The sequence below is a fragment of the Sus scrofa genome, chromosome 14, assembly GCF_054392235.1.
Source record: "Sus scrofa isolate SSC_HxYL_T2T_F1_AM1 chromosome 14, Sscrofa_HxYL_maternal_Yorkshire_Landrace_v2.0, whole genome shotgun sequence".
In the NCBI taxonomy this organism is placed as follows: Eukaryota; Metazoa; Chordata; class Mammalia; order Artiodactyla; family Suidae; genus Sus; species Sus scrofa.
In genome coordinates, this window is record NC_139396.1 from 78,274,200 (window position 1) to 78,302,171 (window position 27,972).

Genomic DNA, 27,972 nt, shown 5'->3' on the forward strand with positions numbered 1-27,972 from the left:
TTCAGTGTGAGAGCTGAGAAGGACCAGGCCTGGTCCTGAAACATGAAGGTCCAGAGCCATCACAGACTTTAGTAAGTTAGAGCTGAAATGGATCAAGTATCAACTCCAACTCTTCCACTGGATGGACAAGAAAATTGAATATTAGAGAAGGGAAGTCAACTTGAAGGGTTTTCTTGGACCATTTCAGCAGCCCAGGAGGGCCCTGAAGAGACTCTGTCCTCCATCGGGAGCCCACATCCCATGGGAGGAGCTGGCTCCTAGGACTCCTAACACTTCCTGGACGAGGAGCACCTTGTCTTGCCAAGGCGATGGAGAGTCCTGCCCATTCACATAGCAGAACTGATGATCTGAAACACAAATGGCAGAGCCCAAAGGGCCGCCACTACATGACCAAAGGCCAAAGGCATGGACCAAGGGCAGGATCCGGACGGTTCCACTGCTCCTAATCACTGGGAGGAGTCCCTTGACTTCAAAAGCACAGGGAAGTTCAGGCACCTCTTCCGAGTCCCACAGAATCCAACACGCTCTTAAAGACCACTCTTCCTGGGTTGGCGGGGCCACGAGAAACACAGGACACAGACCCCTCCTGGGTGGGCGGGCCCACAAAGAACACGTGACTCGCGGCTGCTGCCTGCTGGAGGGCTCCTTCTCCACAACAGCGCACTCTGGTGGACAGCCCTGGGTGTGGCCAAGACTACAGTTAAAGGCTGTGGCTTTATAGGGAGCGAATAAAGGTTGATGCCTGATGCTTGCTAACAAAATAAGGGGCAGTGCACGCTCTGGACCTCACCCAGAGAGGCGGGGCCAGGGCTGCTCATTGGCTCAGGATGGAGGAGGCAGAATGAAGGAGACGGCAGCAAAGGAGAAACCCAGGCACCAGCCCAGGAGAACTGAGTCCTCTTCTTCCCATGGGTTTGCAGACATACAGGCCCTGTGCTCTCTCTGCTTTGAGACGACTAATGTCCGCAACTCGGATCGTGCAGGGACAACAGGGGAGGGACAGCTGTGTCCTTGCTACTCTGGAATGTTGCAAACACTGCCTCGGACATTTTCTTATTAAATACTTTCCTTTAATAAGAATGGGATGAAATCAACATTTCCCTGCCTGGCAAGGGAAATAATTTATTCTCCACCTCCCCTGACCCCCAAACTTTCCAGGCCCATGATCCTCCTTGGTAAGAACTCTGTGCTGGGACTATTTTCCTTGACATTGATGATACTGAAACCTACCTAAGGAATGACAGCAAAGCATGGGTTCTCCTGTTAATGTCTCCCTTCCTTTCTTTAGTTCACTAGATGTAGTGTGGGGGCTGTTGAAAGAGATGGAGAAATGCCTGTGAAACAGACCCCAGGCGAGGAGGAAGTGGTGTGCGCAGCCCTCGAGTTCTGGACTTGCATCTGATGGAGCCCGGGGGGCGGGGGTTGGGGGGTGGAAGGGCTGAGGACCCACAGAGGAGGGCTGATGGTCACTCACGTATTTGCTGGGAATGTGGGGATCCAGGAGATTCAGTGCTTAGGGTTCTGCCATCTTCCAAAACGCAGACTGTTAAGGGGATGGTTGTGCTCTTTCTAGAAGCAGACTGCACACAGGCATGTGAGGATTTGGACCTGAGAGCTTTTCCCCAAGGACCACCTGCAGCTCCCACCAGGAGGGGTTGGGGGGGGGCTCCCTTGATTCTCTGAACTGGTCAGTTTGGGGAGTTGAGTCAGAGGGAATGGCACTGCTCACCCTGGAATAGGACCAGGACAGGCGGGGGTGGGGGACCCACGAGGACTTTTCTAAAAATAAGCCATTCATGTTTGGACACCATAGAGACCTGGCACTTTGCGCCAAGCCAACTCCATTGGTGCCCTTTGTGGGAAGAAGTCTCTCTTGCCTCTTTAATTTTTTTTCTTTTTTCTTTTTAGGGCTGCACTCGAGGAATATGGAAAGTCCCAGGCTAGGGGTTGAATTGGAGCTGCAGCTGCTGGTCTATGCCACAGCTAAGGCAATGCTGGGTCCTTAATCCTTAACTCACTGAGCGAGGCCAGGGATGGAACCTGCATCCTTATGGATACTAGTCGGGTTCTTAAGCAGATGAGCTACAACGGGAACTCCTCTCTTGCCTCTTTTTCTCCCAGGTCGGGTGCAATGGAGCTGGTGCTTGGGGATATGTCTTCTTGGGGATGCGTCTCCCCATCGCAGCCCTGGACCTTGGCCAAAGGCTGGGGGTTGTAGCAGAGGAAGGAGCCTGGAAGCAGGAGCTGCTCAGGCCTGCAGCTGACCTGACCCCAAGGGTGTCAGTGGGGTCCACTTTCTGAGGGGCATCTCTCTAGGCCCTTTGCTGGCTCTCCCTGCTCCCAAAAGCCAGAACGACCCAGGCCCAGCCCCCCTGAATGCTGACACTTCTCATCAGCTATCAGGGGGGTGGGGCATGTGAGCTGTTTTACCCAAGATGAAAAAAACTTAGTTTTTAAATGAAAAAGTAAGATGTACTTATTATTTTTAAAAAATCAAACATAAAAAGAAAAGTACAAATAAGTAATTAAGCAATCGCCTATCTCCCTCCTTCCCTAATGTTCTAGAGGAAATGGATGTATTTTTCTACGAAAATGTGCACATTTAGTTGAATACATTTTCCTTTAGTAAGAATGGGATGAAATCAACATTTTCCAACTGATTTCCCTACTTAGTCATATAGCACAACAATTTTCTGAGCCATAGTTACAGGCTTACACCATCATTTTATTGTAATTTAATTTTAATTTTAATTTTTTGCCTTTTTTACAGCTGCACCTGTGGCATATGAAAGTTCCCAGGCTGGGGTTGAATAGAAGCAGCAGCACCAGATCCAAGCCTTGTCTGCGACCTACACCACAGCTCACAGCAGTGCTGGATACTTGAACCCACTGAGTGAGGCCAGGGATTGGACCCACACCCTAGTTGGATTCTTAACCAGCTGAGTCCACAATGGGAACTCCTTACATAGTCATTGTAATAGCTGCGTATAGAAGAGTCATAATTTAACCTAGGGGTCAGTAAACTTTCTGAAAAGGACTGGATAGTAGCTGTTTTTGGTTTTGTGGGCCAGATGGTCTCTGTTACAGCTACTCAGCTTGGCAGTTAGGGCTCCAAAGAGGTCAAAGGCAATATGTAGAATGTGTAAATGAACAGGTGTGGCTGTGTTCCAATAAAACTTTATTTACAAAATAAAGTCCTGGGTGGTTTTGGTACACGCACAGAGAATCCATCTATATGTCTATATCTGTGTCTATATCTATACATATATATCTTTATCTATGTCTGTATCATCTATATATCTCCTTGTCTGATGGCAGGCCTGGGATAAATTATAGGATGAATTTTTGCTGGGGTTTCAGAGGGAAAGTTGTAAACCAGCTGTGGCCTCTGTGTTTGCCCTTCTATGCTTCCATCTGATTTCTCTAATGAATGCATCTGACCAGGTCTTGATAGAAAGTGTGTTTTGGGAGTTCCCAGCATGGGGCAGTGGTTAACGAATCTGACGAGGAATGATGAGGTTGAGGGTTCGATCCCTGGCCTTGCTCAGTGGGTCAAGGATGTAGCGTTACTGTGAGTTGTGGTGTAGGTCGCAGCTCAGATCCCTAGTCGCTGTTGCTCTGGCATGGGCTGGCAGCTACAGCTCCGATTCAACCCCTAGCCTGAGAACCTCCATATGCTGCAAGAGCGGCCCAAGAAATGGCAAAAAGACAAAAAAAAAAAAAAAAAAAAAAAAAAAAGAAAAAAGTTTTTCTTTAGTGTTTGAAACCATTACTAGCAGCTGGGGTGGAGACCAGACAAGAGGATGTGGGGCTTGTAGTCAGTTCGCCTTGGGAACCGGCAGGCCCAGATTTGAAGGCCTCTGGGGAACATTGAAGATAGACCTTGTGGCAGATCAGGGACGGCCATGCAGTGAGAGGCGAGGGTAGCCGTGGCCCGGTCCCATGTCTCATGTGCTCCCATGGGAGGTGTGTGTTGGGGGCGGGGGTGGAATGGGCAGGAGGTTACAGAGAGGCAGGAACAACACAGTGGGCTCATGTCTTGGAAGATGTGAATTTTGATGAAGAACGCGTCTGAGGAGTTCCCGTTGTGGCTCAGTGGTTAACGAACCTGACTAGCATCCATGAGGACATGGGTTCGATCCCTGGCCTCACTCAGTGGGTTAAGGATCTGACATTGCTGTGAGTTGTGGTGTAGGTCACAGATGCTGCTCAGATCTGGTTATGCTGTGGCTCTTGCCTAGGGTGGTAGCTATAGCTCCGATTCGACCCTAGCCTGGGAACCTCCATATGCTGTAGGTGTGGCTCTAAAAAGACCAAAAAAACCCCCAAAAAACCAAAAAAACAAACAAAAAAAACCCACATTGGAGTCTGTTTTCTGGGCCTATGGAAGGGCCACTGTGCTCCAGAGACAGGCCAGTGGTGCAGCTCCAGAGGAGCCCCAGAATGAGGCAGTAAGACCCAGAGGCAGTGACTTGGTCTGGAGCTAATCCCGGCGTCCTCAGGGGCTGTCTGGGATGCAAGGGATGCTGAGGCTGGGCTTGTTGGAATGGGGCCCTCTTGCTCACATCACGGATAACTTCTGTGGGTGGATTCAGAATCCATTCCTGTGATCCCAGGCTGCTGTGTGGGGACTGAGCACCTGGGTGCAGGAGAGAGAGCAGTTAGTGCTCCAGAGGAGAGGTGATGGTGAGGAGGGGGACAGGAGAGGTATCAGAAGCTGAAGCTGAAGCCATCCTGGGTGATGGCAAGCGTGAGGGGGAAGGGGCTGGTTAAGGATGACGATGGGCTTTGCCCTGAATAAGAGAGTCATTGACTGAAGTGGGGATTGGGGCGTCTGCGTATGAAGTTCTGGGGTGAGGTTTAGGCTGGAGATCCAAATTTGAGGATCATCAGACAGAGACGATATTGAATCCTAACTGCTAGACCACCAGGGAACTGCCGGAAGAGATGACATTTCAGACTACAGAATGAGAGCATTTGGCCCCAAGTTTGGCACCCTGAGTCTAGATGACTTTTGAGAGCTTGTACTACAAAGGAAAGCAGATTCAATGTCACTATTCATCAGAGAAATGCAAATCAAAACCACAGTGAGACATCACCTCTCACTGGTCAGAATGGCCATGGTTAAAGAGTCTACCAAAAACAAATGTTGGAGAGGGTGTGGAAAAAAGGGAACCCTCCTACCCTGTTGGTGGGGATGTAAGTTGGTACAGCAAAACAGCGATGGAAAACAATATAGAGTTTCTGCAAAAAACTATAAAAAGAACCACCATATGATCCAGCAAGCTCACCGCTGGGTATATATCCAAGGAAAATGAAAAAACTAATTCCAAAAGATATGGGCACCCCAGTGTTCATGGCAGCATTATCTACGATAGCCAAGAAATGGAAACACCCAAAGTGTCCATCAACAGATGAATGGATAAAGAAGATGTGATACACACACATGCAATGGAATATTATTCAGCCTTAAAAAGAATGAAATACTGCCATTTGTGGCAACTTTGATGGATCTAGAGAATATTATACTTGGTGTAATAATTCAGACAGAGAAAGATGAATACTCTATGTTATCACTTATACATGGAATCTAAAAAATAAAACAAATGGGAAGATAATATGAGAAAATAAATGTATGTATGTGTATATATGTATATGAATGACTGGGTCACTTTTCTGTACAGCAGAAATTGGCACAACATTGTAAATCACCTATACTTTAATTTGAAAAAAGTAGAAAAAATAAAACGAATGAATGAATGTAACAAAACAGAAGCAGACTCACAGACATAGAGAAAAAAACTATTGGTTACCAGTGGGGAGAGGGAGGGGCGAGGGATATACGAGGTAAAGGGTTAAGAGATACAAACTATTATGTTCAAATAGAAAAAAATAAGTGGCAAGAATATATTGTACAGCACAGGGAAATATAGCCATTGGTTTGTAATAGCTGATAAATGGAATATGATCTATAAAAATATTGAATCATTGTGTTGTAATCCAAAACTAATACGGTATTGTAAATCAACTAGGCAGGATTGGGATTTCAGCAGAAACAAATCTACCAGGATCCATGAGGATGTAGATTCAATCCCTGGCCTCGTTCAGTGGGTTACAGGGTCCGGCATTGCCGTCAGCTGTGGGGTAGGTCACAGATGAGGCTCTGATCTGGTGTTGCTATGGCTGTAATGTAGGATGGCAGCTGCATCTCCCACTGAGTTCCTCTAGCCTGGGAACTTCCATATGCCACAGGTGTGGCCCTAAATAGAATAAATAACTTAAAAATAAAAATAAATTAAAATGCTTTCCCTCCAGGGCCTGTCCACTTGCCCAGGCCTCAGCTGGATGCATGGTTGCTCTGAGGGTCCTGGGACTCTCCTTCATGTTTCAGCTATACTCACCAATTTTCCCATCTCTGCACTTCCCACCCTGTTTCATGATTGCTCTTGGGAGGCTTGCATCCTGCATCCTCCACTGCCCAGGGCCCTGGGAGGCTCAGGATGCTGAGCCTCTAGCAGAGAGCCCAGCCATGGAGGGGCTCCATGAGCACGCTTTGAATGCCAAGTCCTCTGGATTGCTTTTGTGCACATGGCACTGGTTTTAGAACCCATTTTGGAAAATGGTCCTGGCAGGTTCCTATGTCTCCACAAACCAAGGGTGGTTTTGTCTCTTGTTTTCTCAATACTTTGGGGGCTATAAGTCTGGAAGCAGTGCCACCAGGAAATTTTTTTTGGCCCCACCTGTGGCATATGGAAGTTCCCAGGCCAGGGATAGCTCCCCCGGCTCCCCCCCGCCCCCCCCCCCCCCCCCCCCGCTGCCGCCACACACACACAACAGTGACCTGAGCTGCTGCAGTGACAACTCTGGATCCTTAACCCATTGCACCACAAGGAAACTTCTTCATCAGGAGCTGTTTTTTTTTGTTTTTTGTCTTTTGTCTTTATGGGGCCGCACCTGCGGTATATGGAGGTTCCCAGGCTAGGGGTCTAATGGAGCTGTTGCCACCAGCCTACACCATGCCACAGCCACAGCAATGTGAGATCCGAGCTGCGTCTGCAAACTATACCACAGCTCATGGCAACACCGGATCCTTAACCCCCTGAGCAAGGCCAGGGATCGAACCCGCAACCTCATGGTTCCTAGTCGGATTCATTTCTGCTGCTCCTCACCAGGAGCTTTTAACAGAGGCAAAGGCTGTGATCTGTGTGACCTTGAGCTAGTTATGGAACCTCCACTACCCTTGGTTTTTCCATTACTCAAAGAGCTGCCCTTTCTCTGGCCCCTGGATGTGGATGTGGCAGCTCCAGCTTGGTTCTGAGGCAGAAACATGGGTGAGTGCATTCATGACTCTGCATGGGTTCCAAATTAGAGGTACAATCAGTGTGTTTCTCTGAGAAGAGCTGGTATGGGTGCATGTAAAGGGGGGCAGATTTTGTCACTCAAGACTATGCAGAACTCTGAACTTGAACAAAAAAAATTTTTTATGGCCATACCTGCTACATACGGAAGTTCCCAGGCTAGGGGTTGAGTTGGAGCTGCAGCTGCTGGCCTACACCACAGCCACAGCAACACCAGATCCAAGTTGCATCTGCCACCTACACCATAGCTCATGACAATGCCAGATCCTTAACACTGAGCAAGGCCAGGGATCAAACCTGTGTCCTCAGGGATACTAGTTGGGTTTGTTACTGCTGAGCCACAATGGGAACTCCCTGAATTTAAACAATTTTTAATGAAAGATATTTTTAAGTTGTCGCAAAAAGCACATAACACAAAACTTACCGTCTTAGCCATTTCTAAGTTTACAGGTCAAGTGGCTCTGAGTAAATTCATGTTGGGGGGCAACCACCATCCCCATCCATCTCCAGAACTTCTTCATCATCCCCAACTGAAACTTTATCCCCATTAAACTCCTTATTCCTCCCCCTCCCTGCCTCAGCCCCTGGTGTCCACCATTCCACTTTCTGTTTCTATGAATCTGACTCCTCTATGGACCTCACAGAAGCGGACTCATATAGTAGTTGTTCTCCTGAGACTGGCTTTGTTCATGTAACATCATCTCCTCAAGGTTCATCCATGTCGTAGCCTATGTCAGAATTTTCCCTCCTTTTAAAGGCTGTATAATATTCCACTGAATGGACTTACCACAGTCATTTTATCCATTCATCCACTGATGGACCCCTGGGTAATGTGAATGATGCTGCTAAGAACACAAGTATGCAATCAGTACTCAGAATATTTTATATTATGGCTTGACTCACACATTCCCTCATCATCTTCTGCTTTCTTAGTCCAGTGGTTTGATTCAACTAAGGGTACAAGAAAGCAGGAATCATCTAGGCTGTTCCTCCCACACAGTCTAGGCTTTGAACTATTCTTTCCCATTTCCATGAGGCTTTCATTGAAGGAGTTAAACATTAGATATTTAAAGTTTTATGGTTTGGGAGTTAAGGTTAACTTTTTTTTTTTCTCCTGGAGGGTCATCTGTTTAATCTCCACTTGACTTTTTTCAAATGCTGAAACTATGTTTTTGATTGAACATGAAGCCCTTCCCCCCACCCCTTTGACGTTTATATGACCGAAGGTGGAAAAATAAGACCTTTGCTTATTAACAGAATGAATCAATCTCTTTCTCTCATGGGAAATTGAAAACAATTTGGAGACTAGTATAAACCTGAAATTTTCCCGTGCTATGAATTGGGTTGAACTTGCCTTGAGGTAAGATTTAAAGGAGCCTTAGCTGGGCTCCACAGACAATGATGGAGCCACTAGTATCACCGGATTTCACCCTCTGATTACATCACTTGTTCCAGCTGGAAGCGCCCAGCTCTCATGCGCTTGTACAGCCTCTTGCAGCATCTCCAGGGAGAGGAAAGCCAAGGCCCGGAGCCATCTCAGCCTAGAGCCTTCAGGACTATCGCAAACACCTGCTCCATGAGCAAACTCTCAAAGGTGGTGGTGGTTTACTGTTTGGCTCTTTCTTCCTTTTTTCTTTGTATGTGTCAGATGTGTTTGGGGAAATTCCCCCCAAGACTGGCGCATGGTTAACACCTCCTTAGACCGTTTCACACGTTTCCCCCTGGAGATGGTGGGGCCCCGGGAGTTTCCAGCCAGCCTGATCTGGAGCCACTGGCTGGTGTTGGGGAGGCCTCTTTCCTGGGCCTGTTCACATCTGGTACTTGCCCCGCAGTCGGACACAGAGAATAAACAAAGCACAGAGACTGTTGCAAACAGGACTGCAGTGCTGAGAAGATACTTAGAAAAGTGGCCTCAGGCCAGCTCCTACTCTCTCCAAATATGCCAGGAATGCAGGGCTCAGAGGAAGGGGACAAAACAGCGGAAAGAAGGAAAGAGCATGGCCTGTCACTAGGGCACCCTCCCAGCCAGTCTCGTCGTCAAAACAAAGCAAAAGGAGACTCCTTGCCCCACATAAAAGTGGATCAGAACTGAAAAACAATTGCTATAAAAATTTGCATTTATTATTGGGCAAACAGCTCCCCAAACAAACCTCTTCATCTCCGGAGCATCCTTTTTTTGGAGCGAGGAAGCCGCTCAGAGGACCATTAAGAGTGAGGATTTATTTAAACCCATGCAGGGAGTGAGCAGAGCTGAGAGAGATAGAAATCTCCAGTCGCCAGCAAACTGCTTGGAGCCGGGGATTCTTTCCCCGTTTGAGACAAAGGACAAAAGGTCGAAGGGGACGTGGTGGGGGGAGGGAGAGGAGAACAAAACAAAAACAGGAAGTGGCCGGCTAGGGGCTCAGGGATTTTCCATGGGAAGGCGGGGAAGCCTGTCCGGATCATTAAAGAGAAAAAGGAAGAAAAGGGGCACCTCTGAAACTTCTGGAAGCTGCTTGAGGTGGTGAGAAATTGAGTTCTCAGGGGAGCCAGTTCATTGGAAGACAGCCAGATAGGAAGCCAAGGCCCTAGACTCAGCACTGGCTCATCCTTGGCCCGTCCCCAGGTCTCATGCTGCCTTCTGTTCTCTGCTAAAGAGACTTCATCACCTCTTGTGCCCCTTAAAGTTGTCTTGTGGGTCCTAATGCTGAAGTGGGAAAAGGGCCTGAAAGAATCCAGAAACCCCTCCCCGCCTCTAAGCAAGGACCCCCCCAAAGGATAATTCTGAGTATGTGGACACCTGGTGCTTAGCTCAGCTGTCATATTGTTGCCAAAACTCGGCCTCTGTCCACTGGTGCCAAATAGAAAACGTGGAGACAGAGTCTTAGGTGAAGGAGAAAAAGATAGCTTTACTGCTTTGCCAGGCAAAGGAAGCCACAGCAGGCTAAGGCCTTAAAGACTGTGCCTTCCTTTGAGAGAGGTTAGGAGGTAGTTTTATAGTTGGGGGAGTGGAAAATAGGGCCACAGATAAGAATCAGGACAAAGGCAAGCTTGCATTCTTTTTCCAAGCTGGTGTTTAGTGGCCCCAGGACTGGTTCCAGTGGTCCAGTGGAAAGAAGGCGGCTCCATCAGGGAGTTAACATCTTCCATTTGTTGGGGGTTTGAGTTCTGCAGAAGGGCTCAAAGATATAGTTATCTATAGTTCTTGAAGAAGGACCAGGACCCTGCCCCAAGGCTGCACTGTGGTCTCTTGACTGCTCCTCCCTGGTCTCTGCATCCTCTCCCTTCCCGGACCCGCCACTGTTTGAACCTGCCCTTTGGGACTCAGGGAAGGTCATGGAGGCTGAAGCTTATTCCCTAAAAACAAGAAATGGGGGAGACAGAAAGCTTGTGTGCCCAGGAGCCCCACAAGGCCCTGCTTGGTTACCTTATGACGGAAAAACCCATGTGTTACCTGCCTCTCACTTTTAAGACTAAATGACTCAGTTTGCTACCAGAATTTGGAAGGGGCTGTGTGAGGCTGGGGAGAGCTGTCTGCTGTCCTTTTTCAGCTTTAATTCTGCCCCTTCCTCCCTGTCCCAACCCTGGGCAGAAGTAGACTCCCCTAGAGTAGCACCTTGCCTTCTCCATCCAGCTCTGCCTTCTAAGGAGTGGATGAGTGAGGGTCTGTGGGGTGGGGGAGGGACAGGTCCTGGGTGAGGGTCCAATGGGGGAAAGATTCCTTGTTGTTTGTAAATCTCATCTTTTGTGCAAGAGCAGAGGAGGCCTCAGATCCTGATCCCACACTCTGGGCAGTGGCCCTCGAAGGGCTCGACTTAGTGCTACGTAGGATTTATGCTTCTTGAGTTGAGCCGAAGAGGTTTTTTTGCCAACAACGGGAGAAGAAAAAAAAAGAAAATATACAACGAAAAACTCTAGATCCTGCCTGGCCCCGTGTTGTCTTGAGATCTTGTTTGAGTCTCTAGCTGATCGAGGGAGACAGAATTTTATGCGAAAAGGGAAGAATGTGCCAACGTGTTTCTGACACCCTATATGCAAATGAGCCGGTCAAGTATACTGCAGGCGGCCACCAGAGGTCAGAGGTCGCTCTTCCCGTTCAACAATTACGTTGCTCAAAATAAACGGGACAGCGGGACAGCGAGCAGGACTACAGGAAATGAGTTGCAGCAACCTCAATTCATGTGTGAAAGTTTCCAATTAGGAATTCAAAGAAGTTGTTGTTTAATGAAAAAGTGCAACAAATTCCTTTCATGTGTTTCCCCACTTCTTTGGTGGTCCCTGGCGAAGAACTGGGTCCCTAGGCAGGAACCGGGCTGTCATTTGGTTCACAACTGGAAGCAGGAACTGAAGTGAGGGAAAAGGTGGTTTGAAGTCCAGGGGTTTGGCACACCACTGCCTGGGGCCAGATCCGGCCCACAGCCTCTTTTTGTAAATAAAGTTTTATTGGAACTCAGCCATGCCCATTTGTTGGTGGAATATCTATGCTGGCTTTCACAGTTCAAGGGTAGAGTTGAGTCAGTTTGGACAGAGACCATATGGTCTGCAAAGCCAAAATATTTATTTTCTATAAAGCAAGTTTACAACTCATGCGCTAGTTCATTGATTCCTTCCTTCCTCCCTCCCTCCCTTCCATCCTTCCTTCCTTCCTTTTCTTTTCTCTTTTTTCTTTTGTTCCAGTTCATTGGTTCTTAGTTTTTTTTCTGCCATGGGATCCCTTTGGAAATATGATGAAAGCTCTGTAATCCCCTTTCGGAAAAACAGATGAGCTCTTGGTCAAGAATATGCTTACCTGAAACTCTACTAGACCCCCCTACAAAGGCTGGGGCCATTGTAATATATTCTGGACCTCTCACAGGAGAAGTTTCCTGAGGGTTGGAAGGACATTTTCTGCCATGGCTCCCACCTCTACCCACTGCACAGGTCCCAGTTGTGATAAAGCAGAAAGAACCTCAAATTGCAGGTCAGGAGACACCAGTTGTATTCTGGGCTCTGTCACCCATAAAGTGTGTGACTTTAAGCAAGTCACTTGACTTCTCTGTGTCTTGATTCCCTCTGTCAGATGAGAGGTCCAGAAGAGATTATTTCTAAAAGATCTGTCTGGCTTTAGAGTCTATGATCTTCAAGAGTCTGGAATTTATTTCTGGGTGTTGTGATGCATATATTTTTCAAAACATCTGAATCTGCTTGGCCACCCAGATAGGTCTGCGTTTATTAATTTGGTTAATTCCAAGCACTGAAACCTGGGATTGACGACTGTATAGCATATGTGGCATCTATGGGAGAAAACTTGGCCATATTTCAGTCTCTACCCCGACCCGGGTCAGCCATCCTGATAAACGGAGGTGCACACAGGGGCTGCTTAAGAGAGCAGGGGAAAATCAGTTGAATCCATCAGAAATGTGGCGTTTCCACTGTGGCACAGTGAGTTAAGACTCTGACTTCAGTGGCCTGGGTTGCTGTGGAGATGTGGGTTGGACCCCCGGACTGGTGCAGTGGGTTAAGGATCTGGCATTGCCTCAGCTGCGGCCAAGGTCGCAGATGTGGCTCCTAGCCTGGGAACTTCCATATTACACATGCTGTGCACGTGACCATTAAAACAAACAACAAACAGGAGTTCCCGTCGTGGCACAGTGGTTAACCAATCCAACTAGGAACCATGAGGCTGCGGGTTCAATCTCTGGCCTTGCTCCATGGGTTAAGGATCCGGCGTTGCCATGAGCTGTGGTGTAGGTTGTAGACGAGTCTTGGATCCTGTGTTGCTGTGGCTCTGGTATAGGCTGGTGGCTATTGCTCCAATTGGACCCCTAGCCTGGGAACCTCCATATGCTGCAGGAGCGGCCCTAGAAATGGCAAAAAGACAAATAAAGAAACAAACAAACAAACACCTCAAGAGAAACAACTCAGGGCACAAGGCCTCCTGGCAGAATGGTCCAGTAACACCTTCTATCAGAACGAGGACACGCAATTTATCTTGCACAGACACAGTCTGTCAGGCACTCATACAACTTTTGCATTTGTGTTACTTTTGGCTTAAAAAGGAAAACAGATATATACTTTTCTCTAGGCATAAAAATGCTTCACCGTTTCTTATAAGAAATTTTAAGAAATGCAGAAAATATGGAGATGATGAAAATCACCTTGAAATCCACCTCCGCAGATATGAGCGCTGCTCACAACTTGATACATCTTGCAAGCGTCTCTTTTGGGTCCAGGCACCATCAACACTTCCACGCACGGGGGCCACATGTTTTGTCTCCTACTTTTTATCAAAATGATCCAGGTGAATATTGTTTGAGGGCTTTGGATGTAGATTTCCAACATTATTTTCAACGGTTGCAGAGTTTTTCATTAAACGTACTGGCCCAATCACATCCAGGTTGTCGTTTATTTATTTATTTTCTTTTTAGGGTCACACCCATGGCATATGGAGGTTCGCCGGCTAGGGGTTGAATCAAAGCTGCAGCTGAGGCCAACACCACAGCCAGAGCAAGGTGAGAGCTGAGCTACATCTTCAACCTACGTTGCAGCTCGTGGCAACACCAGATCCTTAACCTACCGAACAAGGCCAGGGATTGAACCTGTATCCTCGTGGATACTGTGTTGCGTTCTTAACCCGCTGAGCCACACGGGAACTCCAATTTCTTTCTTCCTTCCTTCCTGTCTCCCTCCCCTCTTCCTTCCCTGCCTTCTCTCTTTCTCACACTGTGATGACTTTCTTCATACTTACATTTTGGTGCATTTTCCTGGTTGTTCAGTTGACCATACATCCCTAGTCTTGAAGCCAAGGAGTCAAAGTTACTCATTAATAATTATCGTTAACAGGATCAAACTGCCTCCAGGAAACATGTAACACTCCATGTCCACCAACAGTAGAGAAAGTGCGCTTATTTCCCACCCCCTGGCCAACACTAGCTGTTGCCATTTTTTTCTTTGGCTGTGCCCATGGCATGTGGAAATTTCCAGGCCAGGGATCGAATCCCTGCCACAGCAGTGACCCGTGCCACAGCAATGATGATGAGGGATCCATAACCTGCTGAGCCACCAGGGAACTCCTAGATTGCTTTCCTTTTGAATGGCACTGTCTATGATTAAATAGAGGCAAACGCAATGATTTGTATGAGGTTCCCCTACTCCAGGAAAACCTAAGACGGGCGTGAAGGCAGACATATTATCAGGGGAGCCAGGAACTCAGCACAGGAGAGTCTGATACTCGCTGCAGATGAGACTCTTTCATTGATATTTTTTCAGCGACTCACTGGTGACTGGATTCAGGCACTTGCTGAAAGGCATCTACAAGGCCACGTGGTTCTGGTCACAAAGAGGCCTGGATGACAAGGAGGGCATGTGAACCATCCTTGCAAGGCCACCTGCAGGCAGGGAGCCAATGCCCCATATTCTGTTGGTGGGTCTGCTCTGCACTGCGTCCCCCTGAGCTCAGCTCCCTGGGTCTTGGCTGGATCTGCCCACTTCTCTCCCTCCCAGGATTGGCAGATGACAGCTTCGCTTTAGCCAATGCAACGAGAGAGCTGTTAGAACCAAGTCAGAAACCCTACTGCCGCCTGGGACCCGGTGCAAGGGTGGATCAGAGGGCAGAGGACAGCCACCGGGGATGACAGTGGGGAAGGGGTGCCTGGAGTGGCAGCTGCTGCTGTGGCCTCAGGCCCAGCCGGGGCCAGAGAGAGCTGTTCCTTGCCGGCCTGCCGCTCAGTGGTTTCCTGTCTTGCTGAATGGCCGTTGCTCGGTGGTGATGATTCATGGCATTTGGAAAGTGTGGCTGTGTTCCGAATAGGGAAGTGAAAAAGAACCCTGCCAAGGACAGTGCAGGACACGCTGTCACATGATGCGAAGCTTTGCTTTGGAAAATGCAGGGGGCGGGGGCGCCACCTTGACACTGTTTCGATGGTTTGGGCCGCATGAGTGCAGCCCTGCTGGCCCTCCTTCAGGGCCTCAGCTTTTCTGAGCGTCGGTCGCCGAGCTGCCCCTCGGAAGCGGCTGCTGGTTTTGGCCGAGGCGGCTTTGGGCAGAAGGAAGTGGACGGGTGATTCAGTGAGTGTCGGCTTCCTCTCTGACTCAGGGCTGGATCCGTTTTGTAGGCTGGTGCCAGGGGGCCCTGTGCTGCTTCAGCTAGAGTCTTTGAACTTGGAGTCAAAACGGAGGCTGTGACCCCTGTGGTTGCTGGCCCTCCTTCGACCCTCTGGATGAGTAAGGGGATTAGGCTGGACTCTGCCTCCCTCCCTCCTTGTGACTGAGGCCGTCCTGTGGGTTCCGCAGGGAGACCAGGGAGGTGGGGAGCCTGTGCCCCTCTCAGCGGCCTCCTTGGATCTGGGAGTCATGTTTGGGGGAGCAGCTGGGTTCTGTGGGCCTCGGCCTTGGCGGGGGTTCGACTGATGGAGGTGGCAGTTGAACTATGCCTCCTGGAGTCCATCTGTCCATCTAGCCACAGACACACAGGAGAGGGCCAGGAGCTCAGCAGCTCCCTTCTAGGAGAAGAGTCAAAACTGGCCATTTATCCCAGTGCACAATTTTCCCAAGGACCTGTCCTTAGTGTGCTGACTAAACGCTGTCACTTTTTCTAAGATCACTTCGATGATCCAGATAATTCCCTCTGCCTGAGAGCATATAATCCTGAAAGTATTGACTTGATAAAGATTTTGAAGTCCTCTCAAAGTGGCCACGGGGGTTCTGTATTTTCACATCCTAAACAACCTTGGATAAGGGTCTCTTTCTCCCCCTCCACCCTCTCCTGTTCCCATGGCCAAAGCAGAGGCCAGCCAGTCTGGCTTAGGCTGAATGGCCAGAATCCAACCCCTGGTGAGTCCCATGGGGACTCTATTATCAGTCACATGCAGAAGAAATGCAACTCAGACCCCCTGGGGCTTCCAAAAAGGGGCTCTGAAAATGCCTGCCACGGGACCTGACCCCCTGCATCATCTCCCACCCAATCTCGACTCCAATCCCACTGATAAGCTTTCTCAGCCCTGCAGGGGAGGCACAGGATGACAGCTTCTGCTTATCACGCCTACCAGGTTCACCGCTAGAGAGGGACCAAGAGTTCAAAAGTCCCAGAGAGGCCTTGAGGGCCTTGGCTGGGGTCAGGTGACCACCCCTGGCTCAGTGTCGGTGCGCAGAGTGGGGGGGGGGGCTCTGAGCAGGTGGCTGCTTGCATTTGGATGCCATGATTAGTGCAGAGGAGGCAGTGTTTTCTAAAGACGGGGCGCTTGTCCTCAGTGGACAGGCACTAGGCCCACTAACCCTGGACACCGAAGGCTGGGACCCTTGGCTGCCTCATCTCTGCTTCCCGGGGCTGCAGTGAGGGGCCCGGCCTGTGGGAGCTGCCTCTACAGCCCCCGGAGCCCATCACTGTATTGCTTGAAAATCCATAAAAGATGAGGGTTTCCTCAAACTACACTGGTGTGTGGGGGGGTGCAGGTCATGTCTGAGGGTACGGCTGTGTGATCTTCTGGGGCCTTGGAGGCTCAAAGCAGCGAGTGAGGCAGAACAAAGGAACCATTCTCAGAAGCATGGCAAAAATGAAACCAAATAAAAACCCCATAAAAATCCCTAGTAGGGCAGAGGAAATACCAGCTTGAGGCTTCTGAGCTGCAGATTCAGTAATAAAGGAGAGATGTGTGGACCTGCCCTTCTGACGTGATCCCATCTGGGCTGGAGGGAGAACCTGCTGGAAAACAACATAAGGGGGTCATCTGAGCAGGGAGAGGAGGGCGGTTGGGGTGTGTGTTCGCGTGGTGCGTTGCTGCAATTCAGAAACTGACCGGCGACCATGGTTCACAGGGAGCCGGGCAGAGACAGGCCACAGGAACTGGTTCAAAGTCTGTGCACAGCGGCCGCCATCGGATGACGGGCAGCTGGCCTGCCCCCTGCTGGCTCTGATTGATGGTCCAGGGAACTCTGACCTCACGGGGTCACAAACATTCCCATTTGGAAATCTCTTTGAAGTCCGATGAAGTAAACAGCTGCAGCACGGATAATAATAACCGAGTGACGATGCTGGCATGCTTGCAGTGGGGAGAGCAGGGAGCTGGGCAGGACGGGGACAGGAATGGTGCCTTTTCTGTTCCTCTAACTTGGCTTCCTCACTGATGTGCGCCGTTTGGGGCACAGAGCGCGTTTTCAGGGGATGGCATTGAGGATGTGGCGACTTTCACTCTCATTTCACGGGTGTGACAACATCTCAGGGATGGTGCACCACCCGTCATCCCACAACAGCTGGTGCGGCCCCTTGCAGGTGGCCCTCCCTCCCGGCCCGGCTAATCTGAGATGCCGCTCAGGGTGGGGCAGGGGCAGGGGGGCGGTGGCGTGGGGGCTTTCCGTCTGACTTGTGGGGCCCCTGGGACCCACAGCGTGGGTGTCTCCCTAGGTCTCCCAGGCACAGGCTGAGCATGAAGAAAAGTCTGGGTTTTCATCCAGGACCATCTCTGTGCACGCTGGTTCTGTTCAGTTTTCAGAGCTGGCCAGGCTCCCCTGGGCAGGGAAGGGTGGCCCCTTTGTTGCCTGACATCCCTAATTATCCCTGAGACCCCTTTGTAGATGGAGGTGGGAGTGGGCTGCGGGCTCTGGACTCAGTATGGTTATGTCTGATCGGCCCTCTGGGCTCTGCGAGCAGTTTTGATGTTTGTGCATTCCATTCACTCGGCATTGATCCATCAACTTGCTCACTACTGGGGCTGTCATTTAGTCCCTCATCCACAATGAGAGCGACTCTTCTTTTGTCCCTGCCATCTGGCTCGGTGCCAAGCCCACGGTAGGGCTGCACACGTTGGCTGACTTCCTCTCCTGCCTCAAACTGGTGGAAATCCTAACCCCTGGGGGCCTCAGACTGTGACTGCATTTGGATGCAGGGGCCCTCAAGAGGGAATGAAGTTAAAACGAGGTCATTTTCAGTTAAAATGAGGCTCTAATCCAGTCTGATGGGTGTCCATATCAGAAGAGGAGATAAAGAGCTCCCCTTGTGGCTCAGTGGGGTTTAAGAACCCAACTAGTATCCTTGAATATGAGGGTTCAATCCCTGGCCTTGCTCAGTGGGTTAAGGATCTGGCATTGCTGTGAGCTGCAATGTAGGTCACAGATTCGGCTCAGATCTTGAGTTGCTGTGACTGTGGTGTAGGCCTGCAGCTGCAGCGCCGAATGGACTCCTAGCCCAGGAACTCTCATATGCCGAAGGTGCAGCCCTAAAAAGACAGAAAAAAAAAGAAAGAAAGAAAGGGGGTGGGTATTAAGAGCCAGACGCACACAATGGGAAGACCATGTGAAGACACAGGGAGAAGATGGCTGTCTGTAAGCCAAGGAGAGAGGCCTGCAACTGCTTCTTCCCTCACGGCCCTCTGAAGGAACCAGCCCTGCCCCTGCCTTGATCCCTGTCCCAGCCTCCAAATTGAGGAAATAAATGCCTGTTGTTTAAGCTGCAGGGCTGGTGCTTTGTTATGGCAGCCCCAGCAAAGGGATGCAGCCTCGAGATGTAGTCACTGAGCACGGACCAGGGGCAAGATGTTCCAGGAGGTGTGGCGCCAAAGCGGAGAAGGGCATACAGGGAAAGAGGAAGAGCCAGGGGTCTGTCCTCTCTGCATCTTTCTCCCCACTAACCCACCCCCCTCTGCTCAGCCCCTCCTTACGTCGACCCCCACCAGAAAGTGGAAAAGCAGAAGGGGGAATTGAACCAGAGGGCCCCCCGAGCCGATGCCATCTTACGGCAGCTCTGGAATAGAAAGAAACCCTTTAACATAGAACCAGAAGTGTTCTGAGTTTGTTTGTTTTTGTTTTCTGGCACTCAGTTCTTCTTTGGCGCATGTGTATGAATGTACATGGCCAGCGTGTGTGTGTGTGTGTGTGCGTGTGTGTGTGTGTGTGTGTGTGTGTGTGTGTGTGTGTGTGTGGAAGGTGGGGACAGGGCCTGCAGTGGTTGTGGACACCCAGTGAACGTGCCGTTGCTACTGCCTTCCCCAGGGTGCTCGGCAGCCTCAGCTTTAAGGCCCATGGTGGCTGCAAAGGGCCACAGTCAAACCTTTCTGTGGGCCAGGAATGACAGTCCCTGTTGCCCTTGGTGACTAAAGATGAGACCAGTGTCACGTTTTCACACAACTGCTACAGAAGGACTGTTCTTTGGTTTATAGCCCCTGCCAGTGGCTGTGGGGCTGTGATCTCTTTGTCTGCAGGAACCAGGAGTTCAGGTCCTCATGGAATAATCGTGGGATCTCTGTGAACAGTGCTGAGCCTTCAATCTTGCCGGGCCTACTGAGACGCTATCGGGCTCCTATGACAGTGTGTCCAGGAAGCCTTGCTCTTTCTCATCTTCCGTGGTGTCTACCATTTTGGATCAAAGACATCTTGCCCCATATAGTTCAGTAACCATCCTGTTCCCCTGATGGGACCCTTTCGCAATCCTGGCTCAGCTCATTGATTTTAAAGGGAACTGGGATTCCAGGAGCTCAGTGTTGACCAACGGGTCCCATGTTGCGTAGTTCTGGGTCCTTGGGGGAGTTTGGCAAAGATATTACTGTCCATGTGGTTGTAATCAGCTTCTGGGTGCATGCTGGGGAGGGAAGTTTGCACATCATGGTCATTTGCGCTGCTTGGGGGTTTCTTTTTTCCTCTTTTTTTTTTTTTTTTTTTTGCTTTTTAGGGCTGTACCTGCGGCACAGGGAGGTTTTCAGTCTATGGGTTGAACTGGAGCTGCAGGTGCCGGTCTATACCACAGCTACAGCAGTGTGGGATCTTAGCCGTGTCTGCAACCTACACCACAGCTCACGGCAATGCTGGATCCCCAACCCAGTGAGAGAGGCCAGGGATCGAACCCACATCCTAATGGATACTAGTTGTGTTCATTACCATTAAGCCACCACGGGAACTCCTGCTTGTGGGTTTCTGAAGTGTGGTGCCATTTCTTTACTTCATGTTGATGTGAAAACAAGCTTCCTTTCTTTTCCACATACAGATAAAGGAAGAGATCCCAGGGTAGTCTGGGCACGGGCCCAGCAAGGGTGCTTCCCCACCCCACTTCCTCCTGCACAACTGTCCGTGGCTGGCCCTCCATTCCTGCCCTCTTCCTCTTGCTTCCTGCTTCTCACCAAGCACAGTAACCCTTGACGGAGGAGATCTCTGGTGTGTGCAACTCCAGAGATTACCCGCATTTTTACCGAGTCACTCCTGAACCCCTAAGCTTTCAAACCCCAAAGAAATGAGCTTCCACTGCTTTAGTGGAGCCAAGGGTTTCTATGTGGACTGGTTGGGCAGATGGGTCTACTTTGCTTATTTATTTATTTATTTATTTATTTATTTATTTATTCATTCATTCATTCATTCATTCATTCATTGGCCGCATACGTAGTTCCCGGGCTGGGGATCAGATCTGAGTCACAGTAGTGACCTAAGCCACAGCTGTGGCAACGCTGGATCCTTAACCCATTATGCTGGGTCAGGGATTGAACCTGCGCCCCAGCACTCCCAAGACATCCCCCAATTCTGTTTCGCCACAGTGGGAACTCCTACCTTGCTTATTGAAAAAACCAGACCAGTGGTCAGTCTGGATCTAAGCCTGGTGGCACCCTCTTCCTTGGTGTGTGTTGGGCGGGAAGCAAGTAGCTTTTCCTTCACCAGCCAAGGCCACAATGTCACTCACTGGTATTTATCCTTTGTCTTGCTGTAAGTGGAGATGGACTTAGGCCATCTCTCTGCTACTTCCCCCTAGCCCCAGAGCTGTATTTCTTAGCTAGCAAATTAAAAAAAAAAAAAGACAGCTCTACATGTTTTCAAACTCACCCGCCTCTCCTCTCATGCTTCAGTTTCATAAATGTTGGTTCCTCCAGAGAACTGAACAGAACCTGCGACCCTGCAGGTGCTTTTCAACAAGTGGATGACTTCCAGGCCGCTCTAGCCAATGAAGATGGAGCAGGGACCCTGAGATAGAAGGCTTCATTTGGCATGACTCAGCCTTGGAGACATCCATCCCCTTGGCCTGTGTTGTTGAGTGCCTGGTTCTGTAAATATTGGCAGTTAGAAACCAGCCTGAGAGCTACCAAGCAATGATCTGGAAGGTAATGTATATGACTATGCCCAATGATTAGGCAACGCTTGGCATTTGCTAAGATTCAGCCACTGATAAATATCACCGCATTCTCTCTCTTCCTAATAGTGGCTCATTTGCTTGTGTGTGACTCATGGTTGATACATTATGGGGTCTGATTCAGCAAGGGAAGTTTGGTCTGCTGAAACAGAGAATGACACCCAAGGCCACTTCAGTTTCTAGGATACTGGCTTGACGACAAGCGTGGCTCTGCTGAGAAAGGAAAAGCTCAAAAGGCGTCTCCATCTTTGGGAAGCTGAAACGGGTGTGGAGGGAAAAAGAGCAGCAGGGAGCGCCCTTCAGAGCCTGTGTGTTAAAACCTGCTTGTCTTGCGGGCGCATTTCCGGTGCAGTTCATCTATGGGTGCCTGCGGCTCTCCAGGGGGTGATCTCCCTGTTCAAGTAAACCCTTGTGGGCTTGTCGGCACTGCCTGCAGAGAGGGGACAGCGTGAATCTCTGCCCACACAGAAACTGATTTCCCTCTCGCTCTCCCTTTCTAACCACTTAAGATAAATGTATCATTACCAGATTGTCTACTGCTGCTCTCTGCAGGCCTCGGCTGCTGTTTCCTTTATTGAGTTTTACTTGAATCACAGTCCTTTGAAATGGCCCTTGTTTATTTCCCATGTTTGCTCGGGGCTGAGGCGCCCTCCTGCCAAATCAGAGATGAGCTTTTCAATAGGCGGGACTTGAACATGGGCCTTTGGCACACTGGGTATTCTGGCTGACAGTGGGGCCACTGGCCGAGGCCATGTGTGTGCGCGCGCGCGCATACACACACACACACCCACCACACAAGGCTGCAGCCCTCTGCATAATCACTTGACATTTACTCTGTGTTGCCCTATAAAGATGGCAGAGCTCTGACTGCATCAAGAGGCCTCGCGGCCCTGTGAAGGGAGCACGCCTTAGGGCTGGCATGCACTGAAGCGTGCATTACCTTGACGTAAGTCATCTCTTTGCCACTAACTGGCTGTGTGACTCTGCACATGTTACTTCACTTCTCTGAGCCTCAGATTCCTTATTTGTAAAATGAGGATGACAATACCTACTTGGCAAGGCTAGTGTGAATTGAGAGGAGATACTGTGTTTAACATACATTTTATGGCTCAAAACCTGCGCAGTCATCTGTAGCTCTTCTGGTCTTTAGCACCAAGCCACGGCAAACACTTGCTACTGACAATTTTGGATTGTTCTGGATTCAGGTTATTAAGGGTTTACTCTAAGTCTAAAGTTTTATATACATGGAATTAGCCCCTCATTTTATAGAAGAGGAGCCCAAGGCCCAGGAAGGCAGCTAGCTGGAAGTGGAACCAGTGGCTCTGGCTGTGGGAAGCACACCCTGTGCCATCTTTCAGGCACACTGGGGGTTTTTTGTGTGTGTGTGTTCAGTGGAGGCTGGCAACTTGCTGTGTCAGAAGGACACTGGGGCATCTACTTCACCTTTGCCCCATTACACAAGCACAGACTGGTCTGTGTGCTATTAGCCAAAGAGCTTCGCCAAGCCCTTGCTTAACCACCTGGCAGTGGCTAAGTGTTCTGTCCTTTTGTTCAGGTAGATTACACATCTGCCAAGTTAGGGAGCAATGTTCCGGAACCTGTTGATAGTCCAAATTTTTTAATGGAATGTCAATGGGTGGGTGGCAGGAATCCAATCTGTTGGGGTGGGGGGTGGGGGCTAGGGTGCCTGAGGAGTGAGAAGGACACTCAAGTGGACAGTCACTTTGCTCTGTCTTGGTGACCAAAAGTTCCTCCTCCAAGGGCCCTCCCAGCAGCTCCAACTCACCTCCCTCAGAATACTGTCCCCGAGATTTCAAATTTGCCCTCGCAGGACGGCATTATCAAGTGCCTGTGACTCCAGGACTCTAAGGCCTGTCTGGAAGAAAAAAGAAGCAACCTGTAGGCCCATGTGGAGATCGTGAAGGAGGGAAACTTCCCCTGAAGTGGCCCAAAGTGAAGGTGTGGTTCCCAGAGTGGAAACGTGAAGTGGAGAAAAGGACCCTTGTGACGTCGCTGAATGGAGAACTTGCTTGTGCGTCATCAACTAGAATGTCTAGGATAATCACGCCGATTGGGAGAAACCTCTGTTCCTTGCTCCTCTCTCAAAGCTGAGAGAGACCTGGGGAGAGAGGCCCCTGGGCATCACTTCTGCCTACCTGGATCCCTTAATATCCCAGGAGGCGGGAGGATGCTTCCCTGAGAGCCCAGAGGTCACCCAGCAAGGTTAGGGCCAGAAGTGTTCCCAGGGGGAGTGCCATCGTGTCTCAGAGACTTCCTTGGAAGCTATGCTTCTGCTGGCAAGAAGCAGCAGCCGAGCCATCAGAGGCAGGCAGGACTTTGCTGCCTGGAGATCAGATCTCAGTCCTCCCTTGAGGGTCTCCATGGTCAAGTCAGCAGGAGAGCAGGTGCCCTCTCTCTCGGCAGTGGCAGAAACTACAGTGGAGGTGAGACCAGACTGGCAGGGCCGCCAAAGAGCCCACGTGGATGGACCGCCCTTGAAGATCTGTGTGGGCTGTATCTGCTTCAAGTCTGCCTGAAACCCGGGGGTCCAGGAGTCTCTTCCTTATGCCCCAAGGAGCTGACAGACTCTCCAGATGGTTCCCACCTAGGGAGGGTGCCGCGAGGACTAGGCAGTGCTGCTTTATGCACTTGCCATATCCGCTTCACGGATCTGTTTAATCCATCAACTAATGTCGTTAGTGTCACCTGTCATTATGTCGGGCTCCTAGTTTACACTTTAGAAGTCCATTCTCCTTCAAACCAAATGGTTCTTTCTGGCAGACCTGCCCCACCCTATCCTCCTCACCTCCCAGGAAGTCTGGGCTCTTTTTTGCTTTGTGTTCCAAACAAATTCATGCCTCTTACTCATTCCCTTGCTCATTCACCCCTCCTCTCAAAACTTACACTAAAGAGATCTGTGTGCTGGGCCTGTGCCCTTACCAAAGTGCTGTCACCTGCTTATGACACTCCCATGCACCCCCCCCCCCAATTACACACAGGAAGGTTTCTTTAGTCTTTCAGTTTCCACGTCTTAATTTCTGAATAGATTCAGATGACCTCCGCTTTTTTTGTGTGCATGTATTTTTTCAACGCCAATACATTCTTCATAGGAACTCAATGCCTGCAGAGAGCAGTTCGGAGGCTCTGTTTAGAAAGCACTCCCTGTTCTGAGGTCCTCTGAGGCCCTGGCTGTGCAGATCTGAGAAGGTATGAAGGAGGAGCCACCACGTGCCAGAGGTAGAAAACCAGCGGCCCCACCTTCCCCGCGCACCCCGGGTCTGCTCCCTACCCCATCCTGCCTGCTTCCTGATGTGAAATCTGGGACAGATTTCTGCTTTTAAAGAGCTGCCTGGACAAAGAAGGCGAGTCGGGTTACTCTAGAAACCAAGCAGTCTCGCTGAGGCTACATGACAATTAAGAGCCACGTAGGGAACCGCCTGCTCTAACCAACACTCACCACGTGACTGCGGGCAGCACCCGGCATGGAGTGTCCACCGCAGCCCCTGTTGAAACAATGGGGCCCACGAAAGCAATTTAAAGGGGCAATAGAAAGATAGCAGGATCAGGCTACAGCTGCTTACCTAGCCTTGGGATGCTTTTTCAAGAGAGTTCTGTGTCAACATCGGGGCAGCTGTTGCTGCCTTCGGTGAGGAGAGGAGAAACAACTGGGTGGGCAGAGGTCTGGGGGTGGGGGGGAATCATGGCACAGCAGCCCGGGCAGGGCCCCCGGATGCAGGAACAGGGCGCCGCAGCCTGCTCTCCAGGATTCTATTTCAGGCGGACTGGAGGCAAGAATGTGTTCTTTGCCACAGGAAGAATGTTCCCTCAGACAGAACTGCTAATCGGGCGAGATGAAAAGAGGAATGTACAGCCGGCGGTGGTGACCGCTGCCTTTCCAGCAGCCTTTCCCCTCCTTTCCCGAGTCACATGGAGTTTTGGCTGGCTAATTGAGACGGTGGCTGAGTCTCCACCCCCCACCCCACGCCATAGCCTTCATTTTTGAAAATGTAGGAATTTTCGGAGCTCTGTTGCACAACACTGAGCGATTTTCCAGAGCTACCCTCTGTCATCTGTCTCCTTGACATAAAGAGGGAAGGCGGAGGGAGGAAAAAGGCGAGGGGGTGGACGGGCAAAGGAGACAGAGGAAGGAAAGGAGGGGGAGAGTGGGGGAGAGAAACATCTTGCTGACGTCAAAGAAGACCACACTCCACAGGATAACATTACTTAGTACCTCGACCGCCCACTCCCTCTAATTTACTAGAAACCAAACGGCCTGTTTGGAAACCTGTAGCCTGCAGTCTGTTATTTTGTTTTGTTTTGTTTTGCTATTCTCCCTGGACCAAGAAGGCCATTAATTGCTGGCAGTTTGAAAGCTACCTGATTTCCTGAAACAGAGGGGATTTCCATGAGTAATAATTCAGCCCGCGCTGGAGCAGGGCGCTGGGGCCCGAGTAAATTGATCCAGCTGCTTGCAGGCTGATGGAAAAGTGCCCGCGGGAGGGGACCGCAGCTGCAGCTGGGGCCCGCGGCGGGCGCAGTCACGTGGCCCCGCCCGCCCCGCCCCCGGAACCGCCCCCCCCCGCCCCCGGGCGCCCGCGCCCCACGTGTGCCGCCTGCTCTGCCCGCAGGCCACCGCCTTGCACCGCGCGCTGGCTTCTGAGGGTGAAGGCAATTCCCCGGCCCCTGTGGCAACCTCTTTCTTGGGAAATGCACAACACCAGGATGATGGGGGCGGCCCTGTTTCCTAAGCTCCCTCCAGAGAGTCACCCTTTTTAGTACGTTGGCTGGGTTGATTGTGCTTCCCAGAAGCCTCCCACAGTTCTGTTGTCTGGACAGCCAGGGCCTATTTACAAATAAAATCGGAGCTGGCAGAGGTAACCTGTATGTAACTTGAGGCTAAAGAAATACCATTTCCGCTACCCAGATGGTAGAGTTCAATCTGTTTTCTGGCCAAGGCCGCACAAGTTAATTTTTATCCTAGTAAAAAATAATAAACACGGCATTAGCAACTAAATGTTTATCAATTTGCAGTTCATTTCCAGCCAGATCATTTCACTCCTGCACGTTTTTACTGTTAGCTGATGCACTGGAGTGCTTTTCATGAAACCATATGTGACTATTTAAGTCCTAGCCTCTGTAGCCTTTCTACGGTGCTTTTCATCTTAATTGAATAATATTTGGCCATTTCAGCTATGGTCCTCAAATATCACATTTTAATGATAAAGAAACTGCAGTAAAGAAAGGTTAAATGACTTGCTAGGGATCACCCCACAGTTAAACAATGATGCTACGCCAGGATCCTCTGGATGGGAAGATGTCTTAGCAAATGGGAAAAGCAAGGAAAGCACAGGAAGAGGATGATGGAAGCTTGAGAACATCCAGCTGCCCATCCAGCCAAGCCTTTCTGCAGATGCCTCGGCTGGTATTACTGTCTTAGGGGAATTAGCAAGACCATTTGGTGGTGTCACCAGACTTATAGCCAGAAAGGGTGATTCAGCGGCAACGAAATGGAGCGCTGGCTAAACTGAATCATGCTGGCTCTGACCCTCATCCGAACCTCCTAGTTCCCCTTCATTTGAATACATGATAGAAATCTTGATATTGCCACATGGTTCAGAGTGGATCTAAAGTGGGAGAGGGAGAGAAGAAAGAGCTGGCAGAGGCAAGGGCGTAAAACGGACTGCGTCAGGCCTACGTTCCATCTTTTTCTCCTGGAGAGAATACCTCACTTTCTGGAAGCCTCAGTTTTCTTCCCTGTGAAAGTGAGGGACCAGCAGGATGCCCCGGAGGGCTGGCACGCACGTAAAGGACATATGTATTCAGGGCTGGGCCTGGTGCTTGGCATCTAATGGACACTAGTAGAAATGCTCTCATTAAGGAGAGTGGTCTTGGCAGACCTGGGCAGGCGATGGGTTGAAGATATAATATATGCAACTCCAGATATGAGGCAATGCCCTATTTCCCAATGAGCAAGTTACAAAAGTCTGGTGTGTGTGTGTTTTTCTTAGCTGGCTTGAATATGTACACTTTTAATGATGCAAGTGGAACAGTCAGATTTCTAGTTATAAAATTTATTGATTTAATCACATTTAAAATATGTGTCAATAGGCTTATTTAGAATGCTGCCTTTTTCTTAACCTGTTATTCAGACTCTTTATCATCACTCGAGCCCACTTTTAAGTGATCTCACTTCATCTTCCAGAACACACTGCGTTGCTTCTGCCCAAGTATTTTTGAGTCTGTATGTCTCGGTCACCAGAAATGTTATCTCAAGCTCAGTATCCACGCACTGTATGTGATGTCCATAAGGCTAACTTCTTGTACTGCTTTTAAAAGGAATCTATGTGGTTGTGGCTAGGAAAGGTAATATTCATGCATTTTAAAGACCCACACTTCAGTATGAAGGGATAAAATGACATGGGGTCTGGGATTTTCTTTGGGATAGTTCAGCAAAGAGAAAAAGACAAAAGACAAAAATAAGGACCAGTGAAGCAAAAAGCAAATGTGGAAAAACCGGGGCAACTAAGAATTTGAGTGATGGGTATATGGAACTTCATT

The 27,972-nt window shown here is 49.8% G+C and overlaps 1 long non-coding RNA gene across 1 annotated transcript; it reads right to left on the reverse strand.

Moving 5' to 3' along the window:
* Positions 1–23,011: 23,011 nt before the first annotated feature.
* On the reverse strand, positions 23,012–25,281 carry LOC146396799 (uncharacterized). The gene is made up of 2 exons (XR_014827919.1): positions 24,996–25,281; positions 23,012–23,290 (listed from the first exon to the last, which is right to left on the reverse strand). It is a non-coding gene; the product is annotated as an uncharacterized LOC146396799 (long non-coding RNA).
* Positions 25,282–27,972: the final 2,691 nt, after the last annotated feature.